The 24,965-nt window shown below is 37.1% G+C and overlaps 3 pseudogenes; all 3 read right to left on the reverse strand.

The window, feature by feature from the left end:
- The window catches only part of LOC129464013 (phosphatidylinositol 3,4,5-trisphosphate 3-phosphatase TPTE2-like), an 80,405-nt pseudogene that overhangs the window by 21,866 nt on the left and 33,574 nt on the right, over positions 1 to 24,965 (reverse strand).
- Positions 11,064 to 15,824, reverse strand: LOC134732680 (cytochrome c-like; annotated as a pseudogene).
- LOC129464291 (uncharacterized) lies at positions 22,696 to 22,792 on the reverse strand (annotated as a pseudogene).

The raw sequence follows: 24,965 nt of genomic DNA on the forward strand, positions 1-24,965 counted from the left end.
GCTTTCTATATAGAAAATGAGAAAGCATTGTAAAGAGAAATTGAAGAGGACCTAACTAAATGAGAGAATACCTCTGTTCATGGGTTGGATGAGTCAATATTGTAAAGATTCAATTCTCCCCAGTCTATAAATTCAATGCAATTCCAAACAAATTTCTATCCAGTGTGTGAAATTTGACTAGTTGATTCCCAAATTTATATGGAAATATAGATGACCTAAAATACCCAAACAATTGTGAAGAAAAAGAAATGATGAGGACGTATTAGAAAGCTACAGTAAGATAGTTGTGCTATTGGCACACAGATGAAAAATCAATGAACGGAATAGAAAGATCAGAAACAGATTCATGTTCTTCAGGGTAGTAAAGAAATGAAAATCTTCTGAACCAGTGTGCTGGAATAACTGGATAGCCATACATGGAAAATGATGAAACCTGATGCCTTCCTCACACCACACACATAAATCAATTTTAAAAGGAATGAACCTTCTCGAAGAAAATATAGTAGTAAAATGTCCTTTAAACTCAAGGAAAATTTTCTTAATCAGGACACAAAAACACAAATTTTATAAAGGGAAAGCATGATACATATGATGGTAATTCAACTAAGAACTTCTGTTAACCAAAAGATACTCCTGAGAGAGAGAAAAGGCAAATCACAGAGCACAAAAGCCTTCTTGAAATACATTTATGACCAATAACAGAATTGAAATCAGAATACATAAAGAACTCCTACAATCAGGAGAAAAAAGATGAATAATCCAGGAGAAAAATGGTTAAGAAAATTAAAAAGTTACTTTACAAAAAAGGATATCCAAATAATAATCTTAAAAAATTCCTCAATCTTATTAGTAATTATAGAAATGCAAATGATCACCACCATAAGATGCCATCACACAAACACCCGAAAACTAAAACTAAAAATACTCAGAATTGCAAGTATTGGGGAAGATATGGAATGCTTGAAGTGTATAATACCAGTGGAGTAAAAATTGGTACAACTGTTTTAGAAAACAGGTGACATTATCAAGGAAAGTTCAAGATTCATTACCCTAAGACAGAACAATTTTAGTGTGAGGTATACACTCAGCAAAAATGTGGCCACATGTGCAACAAGAAACGTGTATTTTTAAAAGCAGTATTATTGGGCTAGGTGCGGTGGCTCATGCCTGTAATCCCAGCACTTTGGGAGGCAGAGGTAGGCGCATCACTTGTGGTCAGGAATTTGAGACCAGCCTGGACAACATGGCAAAACCCCATCTCTACTAAAAATACAAAATTAGCTGGGTGTGGTGGTGGACACCTGTAATCCCAGCTACTCTGGAGGCTCAGGCATGAGAATTGCTTGAACCCAGGAGGCGGAGGTTGCAATGAACTGAGATCATGTCACTGCACTCCAGCCTGGGTGACAGAGACCTTATCTGAAAACAAAAACCATAATTTATCACAATAAAAATTGGAAACAACCCAAATGTAACAGAAAAAAAGAGATTCCATTTTCAGTCACAATTTGTGTAGGAATGAATTTTTGAAAAGATGTGCAAAGACATGACGAAAAAAGTATAAAATATTATTAAAGAATGAACAAGATGATTCACATGTACAACTCAATATTGCAAAGTTGTCAGTTCTCTCAAGTTAATCTATAAATTCAATGTAGTTCCAATAAAAATCCTAAAAGTGTTTTATTATGGCACTTCACAAAATGATTTTAAAATTGAATGTAATAATAAAGTTCCAAGAAGAGCAAGACAATTCTGCCTTTATCAAACCACATTATAAAGCTACAATAATTACAAAAGTGTGGTAGAGAGAACTTAGGAACAGTTTTGAATATTTATAGAAACTTGGTATATTACTGAGAGGAATTACAAATTAATGGAGAACAAAATAGCATGCAATTGATGGTGTTAGGACAATTGGCTATCTATATGAAAAAAAATACTTCCCCCAACTTCCAATTAGATTAAAGACCCAAATATTAAAAATAGAACTTGAATATTTTTGAAGAAATGTGGAATACCTTTACTACATCAGTATGGGGTGAATTTCATAAACATGACAGAAAAGCATGAAATATATATACACACATAGAAAAACAAATTTTACTATATTCAAAATTACATGGATACATATGTAACAAACCTGCACATTGTGCACATGTACCTTAAAACTTAAAGTATAATAATAATAAAAAGAAAAGAAAAGAAAAAAAAATTACAAACTTCTATCCGGGCATGATGGCTCATGCCTGTAATCCCAGCACTTTGGGAAGCTGAGGTGGGTGGATCACTTGAGTCCAGGAGTTCGAGACCAGTTTGGGCAACACAGTGAGACCCTGTCTCTATAAAAAATACAAAAATTAGCCAGGCATGGTGATGCTCACCTGTAGTCCCACTTACTCAGAGGGGCTGAGATGGGAGGATCGCTTGAGCCCCAAGAGGTTCAGGCTGCAATGAGCCGAGATCGTGCCACTGCACTCCAGCTGAGTGACAGAGCGAGATCATGTCTCAAAACAAAACAAAAATTTACAAACTTTTGTACAACAAAATAAATCACAATCAAATTTAAAAGGCAACATGTGGGGAGAATATAATTGCAATACTAAGAAAAATTGGCATTCAGATTCTTTAAAGAACTCCTATAAATCAATATAAAATATTTTTACTATCATGATACTACTGGTAACCTGCAGGCAGCAACCAACCAGAAGACAGCAAGACTAATATGAATGAACACATAAAGAAGAGGCTGCTTTGGTACATACCAGCTGAATATTAGCCCTCTAAACAACCTTTAACAAAATCAACAAAATATTATGTGAACACAGAATAATGTAAACCCCCTCTCAGCAAAAACGAAAAAAGTCAAATTTGAAAGGAATGTTTTCCTTCAAGCAAGGAATTAGCATTAGTTAATAGAAAACTGATGCTAACTTCTTTAATAATAACATTTTAGGTTGGGCAAACTGAAATGGCCATTTTTAAAGCAAAGGATGGTTAAAAACTGGCAATTTCAAATGATTCAACCTCTATATTCTTAACTATGGTATTGTAAATTGCCAGTTTATATACAATATTCCAAGCTGTAGAGCTAAACACAGAACCTGTATATTAACTAATATACAGCTAAACACAGAACCTGTATATTAACTAATATACAGCTAAACACAGAACCTGTATATTAACTAATATACAGCTAAACACAGAACCTGTATATTAACTAATATACAGCTAAACACAGAACCTGTATATTAACTAATATACAGCTAAACACAGAACCTGTATATTAACTAATGGGCTTGAAACTAGTCAATAAGACTAAAACTTGATTTTACTGAATTATATAAGTCAGTTTATGGTGTTATGTTTTCCTGGAATTTGATATAAAAATTGATTTAGAGCCCACTAAAAATGTAATTATTTATGTTTGTCAAAATTTGTGAAATATGCTTAGATGATTATTTAAAGCCTAAACCTGAATGAGAGAAAATCTAACTAAACTTAAATTGGTTGGATTTACAAATGGCTTTTTTCCCCCCATTTTAACCCCACCAATGTCAACTTCTTCATATCATTACACTATAAAAATTCCAGTATAATTTTTGAAATAGCATCTCTGTTGGCTCCCTTAATCTAAAAGGTTCTCACAAAGTTTAAGAACAACCTTAAGTATTACTGGAGCAAAAGCAGTTATAGACCAATGGAACAGAAGAGAAAGCCCAGAAAAAATCCATGCATTTATACTCAGCTGATGTTCAACAAAGGTGCCAAGATGGGGAAAGGACAGTCTCTTCAATAAACGATACTGGGGAAACTGAATATCCACTTGCAGAAGAATGAAATTGCAACCTATCTCACCCAATATACAAAAATCAACTCAAAGTAAATGCTTAACTGTGAAACGTGAAATTGGAAAACTACTAGAAGAAAAGATAGGTGAAAATCTTCTTGACATTAGTCTGGGCCAAGATATTTTTGGATATGACTGAAAAGCATAGGCAACAAAAGAAAAAGTAGACAAATGATACTGTATCAAACTAAAATGCTTTTGCACAGCAAAGGAAACATTTATAGAGTAAAGAGACAACCTACAGAATGGGAGGAAATATCTACAAAGCATACATTCGATAATAGGTTAACAGATTTTTTAAAAAAGCAACTCAGACAACACAATAGCAAGAGAACAAGTTACTTCTCTAGAAAATGGGCAAAGAACATGAAAAGATATTTCCCAACAGAAGACACACAAATGGCCAAGAGGTATAATGAGAAAATGCTAAACATCATTAATCATCAGGGAAAAGCAAATTAAAACCACAAACAGATATCCTCACACCTGTTAGGATGGTCATTAACAAAAAAGACAAAAGAAGAGTTGGTGAGGATGAAGAGAAAAGGGATCCCCCTTGTACACTGTCGGTGTGAATGTAAATTAGTAGTTACTGTGGAAAACAGCACTGAGATTCCTCAAAAAACCAAAAATAGAACTACCATATGATTTGGAGATTCCACTTCTGGGTATATATCCAAAGACATGAAATCTGCACTCCCGTGTTCACTGCAGCATTATTCGTAATACCCAAGCTATGCAGTCAATCTAAATGTCATCCACGGATGAATGGATAAAGAATATATGGTACATATAAATAAAGGCATACAACTCAGCCTTAGAGGATATCCTGTCACTTGAGATAATATGGATGAACCTGGAGAACATTATGCTAAGTGAAATAAGCCAGGCATTGAAAGACAAATACTGCATGTCTCGCTTATTTGTGGAATCTAAAAAAGTCAAATTCATGGAAGCAGAGAATAGAATTGTGGTTACCAGGGGCTGGGGGGACAAAACTGGGGGGACTGTGGAGATGTTGGTTTTTACTTTATTACTATCAATTTTTTAGATGGAGTTTTGTTCTTGTTGCTCAGGCTGGAGTGCAGTGGTGCGATCTCGGCTCACTGCAACCTCTGCCTCCCAGGTTCAAGCGATTCTTCTGCCTCAGCCTCCCGAGTAGCTGGGATTACAGGTGCATGCCACCACACCCGACTAATTTTTCGTATTTTTAGTAGAGATGGGGCTTCACCATGTGATCCACCTGCCTCAGCCTCCCAAAGTGCTGGGATTACAGGCGTCAGCCACTGTGCCCAGCCTGAGATGTTGATTAAAGGATGCAAAATTTCAGTTAGGAAGAATAAGTTCAGGAAATTTATTGTACAACATAGCGACCACAGCTAATAATAATGTATACTTGAAAATTGCTGAGACAGTAGATTTTAAATGTTCTCACACAAAAATATGTGGAGTAATGCATATGTTAATTAGCTTGATTTAGCCATTTCACAGTGTTTACGTATATCAAAACATCATGTTGTACACCATAAATATATTGATTTTTTATTTGTTAATTTAAAAATAAAAAAGATCAGCCTTAAATAAAATAAAAGTACTCTGATATTCTAAAATTAAAGACTGTATTTTGAGAGATATAAACTGGCAAACCGAAAATAAAGAAATCCAAATACTAGGAAAACAAGGGAAAATATGCTCAACCTTCCTTAGTTCTTTTTTCCTACTTTCTTCCCTTCCTTATCCTCTCCCTATCTCCTACCCATCCTCCTCTCCTCTTTCCTTTCTCCTTCCCTTCTTTCAGTCTTGGAGCTAATATTTAAAAATGCTAACAATTATTAATACATATTAATAGCAATACGTATCTTGTTCTTGTACTTTATATTTACATGTCTTTAGAAAGGGAGAAATAAAAAGGAAAATGTTATTACCTTTGCCTCCATTACAGTGAATCACTACGATGTTTTCAAGATCTTGAGCCATCCACTCCTTTACTTCCTTGGTGAAAACCACCATCTCACTGATTTCAAGTTTAAGATTTTTAGTTAAAATATTTTCAAAAAATCAAGCCCAATATATTTAGCCCTCTTCTGATAGTCAACTTAGCATAAAACTTACTGTAGAGTGGGGACATTATGATCATCAATCATGATTCTACCGACCCTATTATGGAAGTGCTTAGGATCATAAGCTCTTTCACCTAAAATAAATAATATGTATGTCATACCTCTATAGGGAATAACATAATAAATGATGAAGTTATGAATAAGTTAACACATCTTATTAGAATTCCTTATCTATCTTCAAAAAGAGCTTTCCAAGTTGCTCCTGCCGCTCTAAAATAAACGCAAGCATTTCAAAAACGTAAGGATGGTAGTGGATTATCCATCTCATGTAACCTAAACTCAACTTATTTTTGTTTAATAGGTATAATTTTTACCTTTCTAGCAGACTATTCATTTTATTATTGCAGGGTAGTTAGAAACCACACAAGAGGCAAATGTAGCTGACCAAAATGTTTGCCCCCTGAAAATGTCTACTGAGTATACAGGTAGAGCAAAAAATCAAGAGAGATAGAGTATTAAACTGGGTTACAACCTATTTTCTACAGAGTTTTTTGCTTTTTTCCCATCTAGAGCCTTGCTCTCATCACATGCCACTGCTGATGGGTCAGAAGACTCATTTGTTAAATTGTCTATGTCCTCATAACACAATCTGGCAGGAAAAACAGAAAGATTTTCCTAAACCTAATATCGCTAGAACAGATCTTCCCTAAAATGGTTTGCTTCCACTCCAGCCTCATTGGTCCTGCCAAAGCCGCATCCTTCATAGGGTACTGTGTGCTGCTGGGCTAACTCCTTCTACTAAATGGGGCCAGTCCAAGATGGGGATTTTTAAATTCATCCCTTGCCACTACCAAATACTTATGATTAAATGCAATCTAAAAAACAAAATCATCTTCTTATGTGCAGTAATCTGTTTTCTATCTACAGTAGCAAAATATAGGGTAATGTACATACTGCATAGATTGTACACTCGATAGTGGTTTGGATGCTTCTTGTCTAGAAACCGCACAACTTCCTAAAAAAGACAAACACATACCTTACATATTTACATGGCACCAACATAAGCTATTTCCTAGGGGGAACCTAAAATGGTTATTACTTTCATTAATTTGTCTCTCACTAGCATCTTCTAGGGGAGATTCAGGGAATAAGAGGGTATGCAAATTTCAAGTTCTAATCCACTGTGATTTTTCAAATAGTCCACAAAGTGTGTTTGGCTACTCAGATGAGTCTCTATTGTAAATACACACTGTTTAAAGCTATCAGATAAGTAAATTAGCTGGTTAACTAACTTTAAGTAATTTGTTCTAAATCATTAATTTACAGTTAATGTGGTTCTTATTTAAATCTAATTCATATTGGTTCTTATTTAAATTTAATTCTGAATGGATACATCTTTAGAGAGTGATCTGCATATTACAGTCTATCTAAGCACTATGTACACAAATAAATGCAAAAATTATATAGTATGATTGTGTGTATGTGTGATAGAAAAAGATGAACATATCAAATTTTAAATAACTGGTAACAATATGGAGACTTTTTTGGCTCATTTGTTCTCTTTATTTTTTTAAATGAAGATATATGTGTACCTATAAGTGTGTGTATATATATATATATATATGTATATATGTATAACCTTTAAAATGAAAAACAAATAGTAGTTATTATTTAAAATTCAATCAATACCACTACATGAATCCAACTTTCAGTAAATATATCTTTCTGAAACATACACACACATGTGTATATATCTCTGTGCAACAACAAAAATGACAAAAAATTTCAAAACTGATTAGTATGTTACCCTCAGAGCAATGTTTACTGGCTTAATATTGAGAAAAATAAAATGAAAGTATCAAAGTCATCCATTTATTAAACTGGCTATCTCTGTTAGGAGGAAATAAGTCAAAAAGATGAACATTCTGAATCTGCATAGTGGGGGAGGCAAGGATAAAGAGTTTTATATACTTCAGAATTCATGGAATTTCTTACATAAAATCCATATGGGTTTAGAAATCACATATAAAAACTATAAATGTCTATGAGAAATTTAAGCAAATTTTAATCAATTCTTTGGATGAGGAAGAACTAAAGGTGTTGAATCAATGGAAGATCAATAGGCTTAGGTTTGACTTCATAAAAATCTGAAATTTCTGCTTAAAAATGCTATAATGAATAACAGGGGAAACGATTTTTCAGAAAAATTGACTGAATGGGGACTATGCCTAGTATGATAAATTAATAATTCATTGACAACAACTTAAATATTACTCACTCACCTTATAGATAAATGGGCCAAGGACATAAACAATCCATAAAAGAGAAAATCTAACTGATTAACAACCTACATAAACATTCAGTGTCACCAATAACGAAGTCAAAACAACAATGAAATGACATTTGCAGCCATGAAATTAGCCCTTTCTCTTTTAATGAGAAAATCCAATGCTGGCAAAATAAGGCATGAAATTTAAAACTTTGATTTATTGTTGATACAAGAATACAATTGCTCTTGGATTTGGCAATATATATTAAGAACCCTAAAAATATTCATACTCTTAGCTAGGTAATTTCACTCCTAGCAATCTATACAGAAAAAGCCTCATGTGCAAAGATATCTGTTTCTGTATTATTGATTATAGCGACACTTAAATGTCCAACATTAGAGGTTAATCATAGCACTAATGAAATATCATGCAACCATTAGAATACTGTCCTGTCCTTCATATTTTATTTATTTTATTTTAATTTAATTTTATTTTATTTTATTTTATTTTGAGATGGAGTTTCACTCTTGTTGCCCAGGCTGGAGTGCAATGGTGCGATATCAGCTCACTGCAACCTCTGCCTCCCAGGTTCAAGCAATTCTCCTGCCTCAGCCTTCTGGGTAGCTGGCAGTACAGGCGCCTGCCACCACACCTGGATAATTTTTTGTATTTTTAGTAGAGACGGGGTTTCACCATGCTGGCCAGGCTGGTTTTGAACTCCTGACCTCAGGTGATCCACCCGCCTCGGCCTCCCAAAGTGCTGGAATTACAGGTGTGAGCCACCGTGCCCATCCCTGTCCTTCATTCTCTCAACAAGTAAATATCTCACACTGGTAATTTATGTGCAGCCTTCCTTAGTATATATATATATAGAAAAACAGTCAATATTTGCTTTTTCATGGGAAAACAAATACACCTGGACAGTTAAGCTTTAGGGATTTTTCCAAATCTACTTCCTAGTTCTCTCAATGTCTAAAAAATGATATATAAATATTATTTTTATAATCATATATATATAGCAACTCAACATTTAGATGACTTACTGCTGTGTTTTCTGATCTAAGTAGTTTACCAAAGACTCCAAATACCTCTTATCCAAATTAGGTGAAAAAGGACATAAACAATCTAGAAAAAATTCAATTCTGCCAAGAATCTACATTTTTCTGGTCACAATCTGTCACCAGATGGACAGTTTCTGTTTTCAGCCAGAATAAAGCACATTAAATTCTACCAAGAACAGAAATTAAAAGATGGCTAAGAAGATTGTAGGAATATAGGTAATTGTATACCTGATTTTTCTCAATAGCTCAGCCTTTGCATGGAATTACTAAGTTTATAATTTCTGAAACTCTTCCTTGTGATGCAAAAGTAGAAAATGCTGTCTCTTCTTTGAAAGCCTCTTGCAACAACCTCCACCTTCGGGTTTTTCTAAATCTACCATAGTCTTCTCTCTGCCTATCTTAGTACATTCCTTGATTTGGAGGCAAATGTATACCTTCTGCACTTGCATGAGGTGGTAGCAGTGGCCAAACTTGTTGATGCTTCCATCATAGTGCTTGTTTCTCCACTAACTCTATGGGTCCTGCATCTCTAAAGTTTTTACTACTTCAAGGCAGCATCTGACATTTCTCCACTAGCAAATTTACCACTTATGAAATTGTAACGTCTGCTTTGCTTATTCGCTGTTGTTCAAAATGTAACCCTGTAACTTTATTCTCTTTTAAGAAAAAAGGGGAATCACATGACTGTTTAGCATCCTCTCAGGAGTTAAGTATGCCTGGATTTGAATCTTCTCCCTTTTAGTCAATCTTGATTTAATATACTTTGTAGATGCTTCTCAAATATGCCAGAGACACTCCCAGTGCAGGACATGCTGTTATCACTGAACATGCAATCACTGAAGGGCTCCATGGCCTGATTCCCAGCCTGCCCAGGTAGCTGAACTAGTAGCTTAGATTTGGGGCTGCACTCTGGCAAAGATGAAAGATTAAATATTAATATGGATGGTAGATTTGCTTTTTGGGTGGTTTATGATTTATGGAATTTATTAAAACACATGATTACCTCCTTTTGGGATACTCTGATTAAAAATGGTAAAGGCATCAATGACTTATTAGTACTTTGTCAATGCCCCAAGGAGATAACAGTTTAATAACTGATAGAAACCAAGAGTCTAGAGATCACCCCAGAAAAAAATAGTAATGTCTTTGTTTTGATTTACATGCTAAATGTTTTTGGCTTTTTAAAAACATCCCAGCTAATATTAAGTGTTGCCAAATATTTATTAGTCACCACCAAATCTACTAAAAGAAAACGGGCTCAATTTAGACATGCTATAATTAACTCACAATTATTAACTTAACCTGCTTTAAAAAACAATATTAGCAATCAAGAGATGTTTTCCCCATAAAGATGGAATTTGGAAATTTTGGGATGGCTGCCCTCAAGTGCCATGACCCATCCAGTGGACCCTGGTCACATTACTCCATGACTGTGCCCATTGGGAGTGACAAAAAGTACTTCCACCTCAAATAAATAGTTTGAAATAATTTTCAAAATTGGCCAAGGGAGTGGTAGAGTCATGTCTTAGCCATGAATAGCATAACCTGGGTGAGATGTGGTTCAGACCCTTCTCTTCAAGCTCTTTAGGTATTTACAGATGTATTTTTATACAATTGCTGAAGTCTTCAGTCTCTGACTATATAGTAGTTATTTCTTGTGAACTATCTGCATGTATAAAAATGCTTCCCTGCCTGAGAATAAGGTAGAATCATTCCATCAACGGTCTCAATTCTTCAACTTTTCCTGAATCCAAGCCCTCACATTTCACGTCGTAGTGCCCTTTCACTCTAATTTTGTGTTCCATTATGTGAGTTGATTTGGTCACTGGGATGCCACAAAGGAGAGGCTTGCAAAAGCATTTGTAAGATTCAACTCTAGCTCTTTCCTTTTGCCATTACCTAGAAACATACCCATCATATTCATCCTGATGGAGGATGAAGATGATTTGAGCAAACAGGAGTTACCCAAGACACCTAAGCTAAGGTAATTGTAGACCAGCTGATAAAGACATTTCAAGGAAAGAAAACTACATATCCCTCATGAACACAGATGAAAAGTTCTAAATAAAATATTAGCAAATAGAATCTAGTAATACATAAAAAAGATAATACATTAAGACCAAAAGGAGTTTATTCCAAAAATAAAAAAGTTGGTTTAACATTTGAAAATCTCATTAATGGAATAACAGAAAAACATTTTGATTACCTTGATGGATGCAGAAAAAAATATCTGATATATTCAACACCAATTCATGATTCAAAACTTTTAGCAAACTAGAAATAAAATGGACTGTCTTAATCTAGTGAAGAATGACTACAAAAGCCTATAGCAAACATCATTTCAAATAGTGAAGCATGAAATTCTTTCCACCTGAGTTTGGGAACAGGGCAAGGCTGCCTCCTCTTACCATTTCTATTCAATGTTATCATGAAAGTCCTAGATAATTCAATAAAGAAACAAAAAAGTATAAAAAGTGGGAAGAATGTAATAACTTTATATGATCGTATACATTTAAAAAATCCCAGGGAATCTACACATTCATTATTAAAATGAATATGTGAATTTATGAAGGATGCTAGATGTAAAGTCAACATACAAGGCCAGGTGTGGTGGCTCACACCTGTAATCCCAGCACTTTGGGAGGCTGAGGTGGGAGGGTTGCTTGAATCCAGGAGTTCAAGACCAGCTTGGGTCAGTGAGACCAGAGAGGCTCCTTCTCTACAAAAATTAATTTAAAAAATTAGCCAAGTGTGGTGATGCCTGCTTGTAGTCCCAGCTATGTGGGAGACTGAGGTGGGAGAAATGCTTGAGCCCAGGTGCCACTGCACTCCAGCCTGTGGTGACAGAGCAAGGCCCTGTCTTAAGACAAACAAATAAACAAAAGTCAATATACAAAAATTAGTTATGTTCCTACATACCAATAGCAAATATTTAGAAAATGAAGATCTTCAAATATTTAAAATAGAACAAAAACTTATCAACTACATAGAAATAAAACTAACAAAAGGTGTAAAACCTGTACACTACAAACTTTGCTAAAAGAAATCAAAGAAGACATCAGTAGAGAAATGTATTATGTTCGTGAGTTGGAAATCTCAATATTTTTAGATGTCAATTCTCTCCAAATTAAGCTGTGTAGTCAATGCCCAAGTCAAAATACTAACAGGGTGTGGGGGTGTGTTTGTGTGGGTTTCAGTGTGTGTGTGTGTGTGTATGTAAATTGCCAAGATGATTCTAAAATTTATATGGAAATTCAAAGAATCTAGGAGAGCCAAGATAGTTTTTAAACAAAGAAGTACAAAGTTGGAGGACTTACACACAAGTTCTCAAGAGTCACTATAAAGCCATAATAATTAAAACTATGGTCTGGACTTAAGTATAGACAGTCATAATGAAAGGACAAAAAGCCCAGAAACAGACCTATACATATATGTTCACTTTGTTTGCAATAAACGCACCTCTGCAATTCATTGGGGGAAATCATGCTCTTTACAATAAATGGTACAGGAGGAATTGAGAGCTGTGTGAAAAACATGAACCTTGATACTGTATATCTTTACAACAATTAACTGAAGGTCAGTCATAGACTGACATATTGATAGACGTGTTGGTTACATGCATATATACTTAGGTATAATATCATCAAGATATATACTTGATTAGTGCAACCTACCATATGTGTCATACCTCAGTAAAAATGTGGTTATAGATGCATGCATATATAATGTATACTTACATCGGGGCATATATATATATATATACAGATAATTTACTTCAACTTTTATTTTAGGTTCAGGGGTACATGTGGAGGATGCGCAGGTGTGTTACACAGGTAAATGTGTGCCATGGTGGTTTGCTGCACAGATCATCCCATCCCTAGGTATTAAGCCCAGCATCCATTAGCTATTCTTGCTGATGCTCTCCTTTCCCCATCCCCTCCCTCCCCACAGGCCCCAGTGTGTGTTGTTCCCCATCGTGTACCCATGTGTTCTCATTGTCAGCTCCCACATATAAGTGAGAATATGCAGTGTTTGGTTTTCTGTTCCTGTGTTAGTTTGCTGAGGATATCAGCTTCCAGCTCCATCTATGTCCCTGCAAAGGATGTAATCTTGTTCCTTTTTATGGCTGCACAGTTTTCCATGGCATTTATGTACCACATTTTCTTTTTTTGTTGTTGTTTTTTTAAGCATTAAATAATCTTTATTTGATATTACACATAAACCGCACAAAATGCCTTTGAATAAGTAAAAGGAACCATCTTAAATACAGGGAATTCTAATTACATTGGCATAGTTAAGGCCAAAATTACAAAGTAGACATTGCTACCTTATCTTCAACCCTTGCCTTTAAGAGGCAAATAAACAAAAAATACAGGTGAATCTTGCTTGGTTCTGAGACAGTGAAGGAATTTCCCCAGTATTTAAATATATTCACATAACCAGTCATATAAATCTAAATATAAACCAATATAAATATAAATATAAAACCTATCTTCAATAAGTTTTAAGATGGTACTCACCATCTTTGTGAAAAGTTGAACATTATTAACAAAGTCTAATCATATCTTTAGAAGGAGTAAACAGTAATAGCATTTACTGAATTGGAATTACTATTAATATTCAAAAACCAAACTTTATTCATTTAACCACAAGCCAGTCTTAGTTTTAAATCAGGACTGCCCAACAAAATATTCTGACAGTCATTCATAATCTGAATTCTGGTGTATGAGATCTATTAAATTATGGTACACATAAAAAAGTCATGAGACATTTCTGTTTTGCAATATAAGGCAGTGGCCAATTATTACTCACTAGTAGCTTTTTTTCTTTTTTTTTGAGACGCAGTCTCGCTCCGTCGCCCAGGCTGGAGTGCAGTGGCACGATCTCAGCTCACTGCAAGCTCCGCCTCCCAGATTCACGCCATTCTCCTGCCTCAGCCTCCCAAGTAGCTGGGACTACAGGCAGCCGCCACCACGCCCAGATAATTTTTTGTATTTTTTAGTAGAGACGTGGTTTCACCATGTTAGCCAGGATGGCCTCGATCTCCTGACTAGTAGCTTTTTTGAGATAAGTTATCAAGTCTGCCCTTTCTGCATTGTTCTTAGTGCCAGCAAAGATCATTTTTGTTCCAGGAATGTACTTCCTGGCATTCTCAAAATACTCTAGCAGTGTATCCTCTCCCCAGGTGATGCCTTTGTTCTTATCAGTCTCTATGTTAAGATAATCCAATGGCCTGACCTGTCTTCCACCTGAAGACACCATGGAGATTAGGCCCAGTCTTGTGCTTGCCTCCCTTTTCCACGGTGTGGCACTGGGCACACTTCTGAACAAAAATTTTCTTGCCTTTCTCAACATCACCCATATTTAATTCTCTCTTTCATCACTGGCATTACAAAGGCTCCCACTCATAAGCCAGATGTCTTGCTCTATGTACCATATTTTCTTTATCTAATCTATCATTGACTGGCATTTAGGTTGATTCCATGTCTTTGCTATTGTGAATACTGCTGCAATGAACATATGTGTGCATGCATGTATCTTTATAAGACAATGATTTATATTCCTTTGGGTATATACCCCATAATGGGATTGCTGGGTCTGATGGTATTTCTGCCTCTAGGTCTTTGAGGAATTGCCACACTGTCTTCCACATGGGTTGAACTAATGTACACACCCACCAACAGTGTAAAAGCATTCCTTTTTCTCCGCAACCTTCCCAGCATCTGTTATTTTTTGGCTTTTTAATAAAAGCCATTCTGACTGGCATGAGATGGTATCTCATTGTGGTTTTGTTTGCATTTCTTTAATGATTAGTGATGTTGAGCTTTTTTTTCGTATTTTTGTTGACTGCATGCATGTCTCTTTTGGGAAGTGTCTGTTCAGATCCTTTGCCCACTTTTTAATGGGGTTGTTTTTTTCTTGTAAATTTAAGTTCCTCATAGACTCTGAATGAGGTATTACCAGTGAAGGCTGAGAAACAGCAAAGATGGCAGCCAGCTCCTTCCTTTGGAAGCTCCATCCCAGGGGGATACTGACCTGTAGCCAGCCCGCACATACCTGCAGGAGGTGGCTGGAGACCCCTGTTGGGCATTCTCACCCAGTCAGGAGGCATGGGATCAGGGACCCATCCAAAGAAGCAGTCTGGCTGCTTTGGGGTAGAGCAGGTGTGCTGCACTGTGGGGGATCCTTCCTCCTCCGGGCCACCTGTGTTCTCCAAAGCCAGCAGGTTGGAGTGGCTGAGTTGACCAAACTGCAGAGATGGCAGCTGCCCCTCCTGCCAGGAGCTCCATTTCAGGGAGAGATGAAAGCTCTGTCCATAGAACCGTTGCTGGAGTGGTTAAAGCCCCCGCAGGGATTCCTGCCCAGTGAGGAGGAATGGATTGGAGTCCTGCTTAAAGAAGCAGTCTGGTCATGATCTGGCAAGCCAGCTGTGCTGTGCTGTGGGGAACTCTTCCTTGTCCAGACTGTATTCTCCATAGCCGGCAGGCGGGAGTGGCTGAGTCTATGAACCACAGTGATGCTGGCTGCCTCTCCCCACCTCCCTGGGAACTCAGACCCATCTGAGGTGGATTCCAATCTGCTGCTGTTGGCAGGCTAGGATTCCAAGCCAGTGGGTCTTAACTTGTGAGGTGCCATGGAAATGGGGCCTGCAGAATGATGCTGACTGGCTCCCTGGATTCAGCCCCCTTCCCAGAGATACGTATGGACAGATTTCCCACTGTGCTGAAGATCCCTGGTGCTAGAGTGTGTAAAACTCCTGGATTTCTGTGTGTGCCTGAGCAGCTGAAGTGCCAAGACTCCATAGAGGTCTGTGTATCAGGCCCACAGCCCTGGTGGCGTGGGCTCACAAGGGGATCTCTTGATCCATGGCTTGCAAAGATCCATGGGAGAAGCACGGTTTCCTGGGCAGGACTGCACACTCACTGCTTCCCTTGGCTGGGAGTGGGGGTTCCTTTGGCTCCATGCCACCCCCGGCTGGGCCATCGCACCCTCTGCCTGCTTGTCTTCATTCTCCATTGGTCGACCTGTTCATCCAGTCAGTCCCAATGTGAGAACCTGGTTATCTCAGTTGAAGGTGCTGAATTCCCTCGCCCCTTTTCATTCCTCTTTGTGAGCGCTGCAGAGTGCAGCTGCTTCTAATTGGCCATCTTGCATCACTCTAAACATTTCTTTTTTAGCCCTAGTTCTTAATTCCTATAGCCCTTGGTTTATCACCAGTTTATTGATAAAATAATCCGTCCATGTTCTCTAGTCATGGGATGATGGCTCAGGCCAGGGATCCAGGGAATTTTCTGGGAAGTAGCTGAACTTGCAGTCCTGTCCTGTTCGGAACTGAGCTAACACACTGCAGAGAGGTACTCCTTTCACCTCTCAGCAACTGATGCCAGCCCTCGATAATTACATTTTTATTGAGGTATAATAAGTATTGTAAATTACATAAAATTAAACAATGATCCTTTCAGTTGGCATTTCACAGTAAACAGCATTATATGTTTGAAATTAATTTAGTCATCCACAGAGCCTAAAGCAATATGCCCTGACTATAATTTAGGATCTCAATCTAAGAATACACATTTTGGGTTATAGCATCCCCATCTTTCTTCCCTATGGTAGACTATCAAAAACGGCCACAATTATTTATAATTCCTTCCATCAAGAGTTGGAGTTTATTTTCTACTCCTTGAACCCAGACTGGTAGTGTAATTTGCATTGTCCAATAAAATGGGGTAGAAGTAATATATAATTTTGAGCCTGGGCCTGAAGAGGATTTGCATTGTTTTGTTGCCACTTCCTGGGACTCTTGCCTCTGCCATCATGTGAACAGGCCTGAAGTAGCCTACTGGAGAATGAGAGACCACATGGGGCCATTCAGCCAAGTCAGGTAATTTTCTTTCATTTAAAAAATCTGTTCCCTTCATTCTTTAAAAATATTTTTAATTGACATATAATATTTGTTCATATTTATAAGGTAGAGAGGGATATCTCAATACTTGTATACAATGTGTAATGATCAAATCAGGATAATCAGCATATCTATCACCTCAAATATTTATCATTCTTGTGTTGGGAACACTCAACATCCTCTCTATTTAAAAATATACAATAAATTGTTGTTAACTGTAGACACCCTGCAGCACTACAGAACACCAGAACTTATTCCTATCTGTAAGCTTAAATCTGATATTTTTTTGTTGATTTTCTGTCTAGATGATGTGTCCAATGGTAAGAGTGTGGTGTTAAAGGCCCCAACTGTTACTGCATTGGAGCCTATCTTTCCCTTTAGACCTAATAATATTTGCCTTGTTTATCTGAGTGCTCTAGCTTTGGGTATATATATATTGACAATTATTATATCTTATTGCTAAGTTGATCTCTTTATTATTGTAAAATGACCTTCTTTGTCTCTTCATACAGTTTGACTTAAAGTCTGTTTTTATCTGATAAGTATGGCTACCTCTGCTCGCTTTTGGTTTCTGTTTGCCTGGAATATTTTCTTCTATCCCTTCACTTCCAGTCTGTATGAACCTTTACAGGTGAAGTTAGTTTCTTGTAGGCAGCATACAGTTGGGTCTTTTTTTTTTTTTTTTTTTTTTTAAATCTAGGCAGCCAACTCTATATCTTTTAATTGGGAATTTGATCTGTTTACATTACATTCAAGATTACTATTAATAGATGAGGCTTTATCCTGTCATTTTGTTCATTTTTTTTTCTGGTTGTTTTGTATATCCTTTGTTCTTCACCTATTTTTTTTTTTAATCTTTGTGGTTTGGTAATTTTCTGTAGTGAAAAAGTTTGATTCCTTTCTCTTTCTCATGTGTATATCTGCACTACCAGTGAGTTTTATACTTTTGTGTGTTTTGACAATGATAATCATCCTCTTGCTTCCAGATGTAGAACCACCTTAAGCAGTCCTTGTAAGGTCAGTCTAGTGGGAATGAATTCCTTCAGTTTTTGCTTGTCTAGTAAATACTTTATTTCTCCCTCATTTCTAGGGGATAGCTCTACTAGGTATAGTATTCTTGGTTTTTTTTTCTTCAGTACTTTGAATATATCATCCCATCTTATGGTCTACTGACCTGTAAAGTTTCCACTGGGAAATCCACTGTTAATCAAATGGAGTTTCCCTTATATGTGACTTGATGCTTTTTTCTTGCTGTTTTTAACATTTCTTTGTTTTTTTTTAATTTTTTTTGGATACAGTCTCGCTCTGTCACCCAGGCTGTAGTGCAGTGGTGTGACCTTGGCCCACTGCAACCTCCACCTCCTGGGTTAAACAATTGTCGTGATTGAGCCTCCCAAGTAACTGGAACTGCAGGTTCATGCCACCACACCCAGCTAATTTTTTTGTATTATTAATAGAAATGTGGTTTCTTCATGTTGGCCATGCTCGCCTTGAACTCCTGGCCTCAACTGATCCACCCGCCTCAGCCTCCCAAAGTGCTGGGATTACAGGTGTGAGCCACCACACCTGACGAATATTCCCTCTTTTTGACTTTTGACAGTTTGACTACTATGCACCTCAGAGAAGACCTTTTTGGGTTGAATCTATTTGAGAACCTTTGAGCTTCCTAGATTTTGGCCATATCTCTCCCATGTCTGTTTTTAAAGCTCTTGATTGTATTTTTTTTTTTTTTTTTTTGAGACAGGGTATCACTCTGCCACCCAGGCTGGAGTGCAGTGGCACAATCTTGGCTCACTGCAAACTCCACCTCTTGGATTCAAGCAATTCTCATGTCTCAGCCTCCCAAGTAGCTTGGATTGCAGGCATGCGCCACCAAACCCAACTAATTTTACTATTTTTTGTATTTTTTAGAGACAGGATTTTGCCATGTTCATCAGGCTTGTCTTGAACTCCCGGCCTCAAGTGATCCACTGTCTTGGCCTCCCAAAGTGCTGGGATAACAGGTGGGAACCACTGCACCTGGTCTCTTGATTGTATTTTTATTTTATTCCTTAAATTGTTCAGCTCCACAATCTCTGTCTGGTTTTTAATGACATATATATCCCTGTCGAATTTCTCATAAGATCATAAATTGTTTTTCTAATTTCATTGATCTATCTGTATTCTCCGTATCTCATAGTTTCCTTAAGATCATTATTTTGAATTCCTTCTTAGACATTTGATATACTCTTTAAATTTAGGGTCTGTTAATGGGGAATTATTGTGTTTCTTTGGAGGTGTAATGTTTCCTTGCTTTTCATGTTTCCTGTGGCCCTAAACTGATTTTTGCACATCTGGGGGAACCGTTGCCTCTTCCAATGTTAGGGAGCTTTCATAGAGAAATACTTTTTCCAATAGTTGTCTCCTATAGTGTTCATTGAGTAGGGTGCTTTGACTTTGGTTCTGGGTGGGTGCAGTAATATAGTCTTCAGGTGACTTTTTTGGCTGTAATCAGCATTCAGTGGTGTCTGTGAGTGCCTCAGTGGCCTGATGGTGAGTGTTTGTGGAGACAGTGGTGTGGCTTTTCTTGGTGTGAGAGCCATCATTCAGATTAGTTCTCAGGCCTTAGGCATATGCATGCTAGCTGCAGTGGCTTTGCTAATTGTGGGGTATTGCCAACAGCAGGGTGGGCACCAGGCAGGCCAGTCCTCAGTGCCTTAGAAGTGCATGCAGCATATGGTGGCTCTGCTGGTGAAGGGGGTGGGGCTGTTGGCAGCAGTGGGTGCCAGATGGGATGGGCCTTGGGCCTTGGGAGGTGCATGTAGCATGCAGTGGCTCTGTCAGTTGAGGGAAGCCAAGTCATTTTAGACTAGCCAGTCCTCAGATGACCCAGTAGCTGCCCACAGATACATGAATGAGCTTAGTTGAGACAAGAAATCCTTTCTGCAAGCACCTGAATTGGACAGTTAAGCCCATACCAAATTCACAAACCATAGTATCATGAGCCAAATAAATAGTTGCTGTCGTAAGCCAGTAAGTTTTGGGGTGGTTTGTAATCACTGGCACAATTGTAATTGGTATCAATCCATTATGATTTTTTTTACTTGAAAGAGTACATTTTTAAAAGAATACTGCCATATCTGGGTTAATATTAAACTTATGACTACACAGTCTACATTCACTGAGAAATGAGTATTTGTCAGATAAAGACCCTTACCTCGATTGGATTTCTATAGAAAGACTGCCTTCCAGAAGATGGAAATGACATAGCAATAATACGTTCTGAAAGTCAAAATCATCACTATTACAAACATTATTATAGATTTCATATAACATACAAAAAATTAATTTATACATGATCAGACTCCATTTTCACAGAAAAAAACCTTTTAAGATTGAGGTTGACAGAAAAGAGCTAATACTCAGGATAATCAAATAACATATTAAATTATCCAACACAATGATCATTAAACTGGTATGGAGTTCTTAAGTCTCCACTAGTTCTAACTGTATGCCATGTACTTATGATGGCCTCAGTCTGAAGTTCCCCTTGTTCTTAGAATTTATTTCTTATCTTAAATACCAGAGAAAATCCAAGAGTTCTGGGCACCAGTGATGGTGGGAACTCCCAAGGTGCTTTGCAGCCCTCTGACTCAGAAAACCTGAGATCTACAAAGCACTGACCTCATTCTCTGGGGTTCTAGGATGAGAAGAGGTCTCTGTGGGATTCTTGGGACTCAGAAATAACTACTAGAGGTTAATAAATTGAAACTCAAATGGGGTCAGCTGAAAATCCATTCAAGTTCCTATGCTGCAACTGAGTAGTCCTGAATTGAGAAGACGTGCAGATCTTCCATTGCCAGGGCTAAACCACAAATATGTCACACTATCACAGTCGCATATATCCTCATGAATAAAGAATATTTTGAATGAATGTGTCTTAGATGAGGCAAAAAAAAAATACAATTACAAGAAAAAGTGAAGTAATACAAGTAAATCAACAGTTAAGTGTCACAAACCTGTAATGTAAGTGAGGTCTAGGTCAAATCCACCCCTTGTGTATCGCCTTTTGTTTTCTGAAACCTGAGAGTTTAAAATCATCATTAGTTTGTGAAACATTCAACAACATAAAAATAAAAAACATTATACAGTATAGATATCAACCCCTGCCAATGGGTCCCAAAACACAAAATATTTTTCTGAATCATAAGCATGTTTTGCCCACTTACCAGCCTTCTCATCAGCTTTTCAAGTTGTCTTTTTTGATGAGCCAGATGAAAAATTCTTATCAGAATAATAAGTCGTAGAAGTCGAACTAAATGTGTCCATCTAACAATAAATTTAAAAGATCCATTTTTGCTTCAGAAACAGAATTTTATCAATATAAACTATGTCTAGAGCAGCAGTTGTTAACCAGAGGCAATTTTCCCTCCTCTCCCCAGTTACCTACCTGGGGGATACTTGGCAATGTCTGGAGGCATTTAGGTTTTCACAACTGGCGTGCGTGCGTGTGTGTGTGTGTCTGTGTTACTTACATCTAGTGAATAGAGGCCAGGAATTTTGCTAAACACCCTACAATTAATATAGCTGCTCATCGCCCTCTTATGACAATGATCTGGCCCAAAATGTCGGTAATGCTGAGGCTGAGAAATTCTGGTCTAGAGAAATAGTGATACGATAGACTCTTAGCATTTGTAAATTTAATTTTGGGATTTAAGACTAGCATTTTCAATTTTTCCACATCAAAACAAATCGATTATTCTTGTTCATCTTTGTTATTCCCATGAGTAACAGATGTTCACTACAGCTGCTAATGCACATCAGGCAGGCAACAGATTGAGATACTTCCAAAGTGTGCTAGCTGGTATCTCTCCTACCGTCAGAACCACCGAAGCAGAGAACTGATGGTCTGGACTAGTGCTTCTCTGATTTGGGCACATGTCAATAAGAGCCACCTGGAAAAGCTTGTTAAGCTGCAGATTGCTGGTTACCAGAGATACTGATTCGGTGGGTCCAGGGTGGGGGCTAAGGTATTTTTCTTCTTACATTTCTAGCAAGCTGTCAAGTGATGCTGAGGTTTCTAGTCAGAGGACCACATTGGCTAGGGTTATTTTCAAATAATTCCAAAAGCCTATCACTTAACATGCTTTTAGTTGGGGCCTGAGCTGCAGTCCGGGGAAGCTAGGGTACAAAAAGAAATCAGCTATTTGACCCATGAACAAGCTTAGGAAGCCACCATCTACATCCCAGTATACATTTGCTCTTTCATTTTCCTCATTGTCACAGTAAAAAAAGAAAAAGAGTCACCAGGGCCTCATACACTCTTTAGTTTCCTAACCCCTAACAGTTCTAACTTTGCCTGAGCTTTCTTTGTTTCTACCACAACTATACTGCAAAACTCTACTATTGTGTGCTACATGTGTCATCGCCTAGTTTCTCTTCTGTTTGCTATTTTTTAGAAACTCATGATTGAAGTCACTCAAATTTTGAGTTTGCTCAAATAAATTCCCTCTTGGCTGTAGGAAAAATCCAGACAGAACATTATGTGTAAGGGATTTGTAGTTGAAGCACAGAGGGGAACTGTTTTCAATATAAATTTTTTGGATATAGCAGATATTAAACTGATAAGAATATTATACTTGATCTTAGCCAAAAGGCCAAAAAATGATACAAATGGGAATTTGATGAGAACTTCAAAATGTAGAGAAGTTAAAGTTAGTACAAGAGTAAAAGTCCTTCTTTGGGTACTGCATCTTCTTTATTCAATTAATGGTACTTAGTGTGTATACTCTTCACTGGTCCCTAAATATCACAATCTTTTAGTTTCAAAGTATGTGGGAATTTACCTAAACATTTCATTTTAAAGCCATGTATTTGGTATAGAATGAGAACATTTGAAGTTGAAAACATTATATAGAATAAAAGCCACAGAAAATGCTAAAATTAATGAAAAACTTTAAGAGAGGTAAGTCTTATGTTTCATACCTGGGAATATTCCTAAGAAACTTAATGTCAAAAAAAATGTAAACGACATCAACCAGCAAAGGAATCACAATAATGGCAGTATCTAAAATGTTAAATAAGTCAGAAAAATACTGCTGTCTCCTGTAATATAAAACAAAAAAAAAAGTTCATTCCCCCCTGCCAGAAGAGATAGGAATATTTAAAGACCACAAACTATTGACTCATCCCCATTAAGAATTCTACTATCATGAATTATTTAAAATGTATTTTCTAGAGTAGACTAAGGGAAAAATATAACATTCATGGGAAGTTTTCAAACAATGAAATTATATTCATCATTTGACACTTATATGTGACTAAAACACCAACATGGCAATTCAAACATAATAAGAGATATAACTAAATGCATAATAATCACCCTTATTGTGGACAATGGGGTATCTATCCCCTCAAGCATTTATCATTCATGTTACAAACAATCCAATTACACTCTTTCAGTCATTTAAAAATATACAATCAAGTTATTGTTGACTATGGTCAATCTGTTGTGCTATCAAATAGTAGGCGTTACTCATTCTATTTTTTTGTGCCCATTAACCATCCCCACCTCCCCACCCCCAAGCCCTTACTACCATTCCCAGCCTCTGATGACCATCGTTCTACTCTCTAGGTCTATGAGTTCAATTGTTTTTTTTTTTTTTTTTTTGTAGAGCCCCATAATAAGTGAGAACATGTGATGTTTATCTTTCTGTGCCTGGCTTATTTCACTTAACAAACATAGTGATCTCCAGTTCCATCCATGTTGTTCCAAATGACAGGATCTCTCTCTTTTTTTTTTTTTTTTTTGAGATGGAGTTTCACTCTTGTTGCCCAGGCTGGAGTGCAATGGCATGATCTCGGCTCACTGCAACCTCCACCTCCCGGGTGGCAGCAATTATCCTGCCTCAGCCTCACGAGTAGCTGGGATTACAGGCGCCCGGCACCACACCCAGCTAATTTTTGTATTTTTAGTAGAGATGGGGTTTCTCCATGTTGGTCAGGCTGGTCTCGAACTCCGGTGATCTGCCCACCTCAGCCTCCCAAAGTGCTGGGATTACAGGCATGAGCCACTGTACTTGGCCAAAATCTTATTGTTTTTTATGGCTAAATAATACTCTCTTATGTATATGTACTATATTTTCTTTATCCATTCATCTGTTGATGGATACTGAGGTTGCTTCCAAATCTTAGCCATTATAACAGTGCTGCAACAAAAAGGGAAAGCAGATATCTCTTCTATATACTGATTTCCTTTCTTGTGGGTATCTACCCAGCAGTGGGATTGCTGGATCATATGGTAGTTCTATTTTTAGTTTTTTGAGTAACCTCCAAACTGTTCTCCAATTGGTTCTAATTTACATTTCCATGAACAGTGTATGAGGGTTCTCTTCACATCTTTGTCAGGATTTGTTACTGCCTGACTTTTGGATATAAACCATTTTAGCTGGGGTGAGATGATATCTCATAGTAGTTTTCTACACTGCGAATTTCTCTAATGATCAATGATGTTAAGCATCTCTGGATATGCCTGTTTACCATCTGTATGTTTTCTTTTGAGAAACGCCTGTTCAAATCTTATGCTCATTTAAAAAATTAGATTATTAGATTTTTTCCTAGCGAGTTGCTTGAGCTCCTTACATATTCTGGTTATTAATCCCTTTTCAGATGGGTAGTTTGCAAATATTTTCTCCCATTCTGTGGGCTGTCTCTTCACTTTGCTAATTGTTTCCTCTGCTATGAAGCAGCTTTGTAACTTGATGTGATCCCATTTGCCCATTTTTGCTTTGGTTGCCTGTGCTTGTCAGGTATAGCCCAAGTAATTTTTGCTCAGACCAATGT

This window comes from Symphalangus syndactylus, chromosome 15, assembly GCF_028878055.3.
Source record: "Symphalangus syndactylus isolate Jambi chromosome 15, NHGRI_mSymSyn1-v2.1_pri, whole genome shotgun sequence".
NCBI lineage: Eukaryota > Metazoa > Chordata > Mammalia > Primates > Hylobatidae > Symphalangus > Symphalangus syndactylus.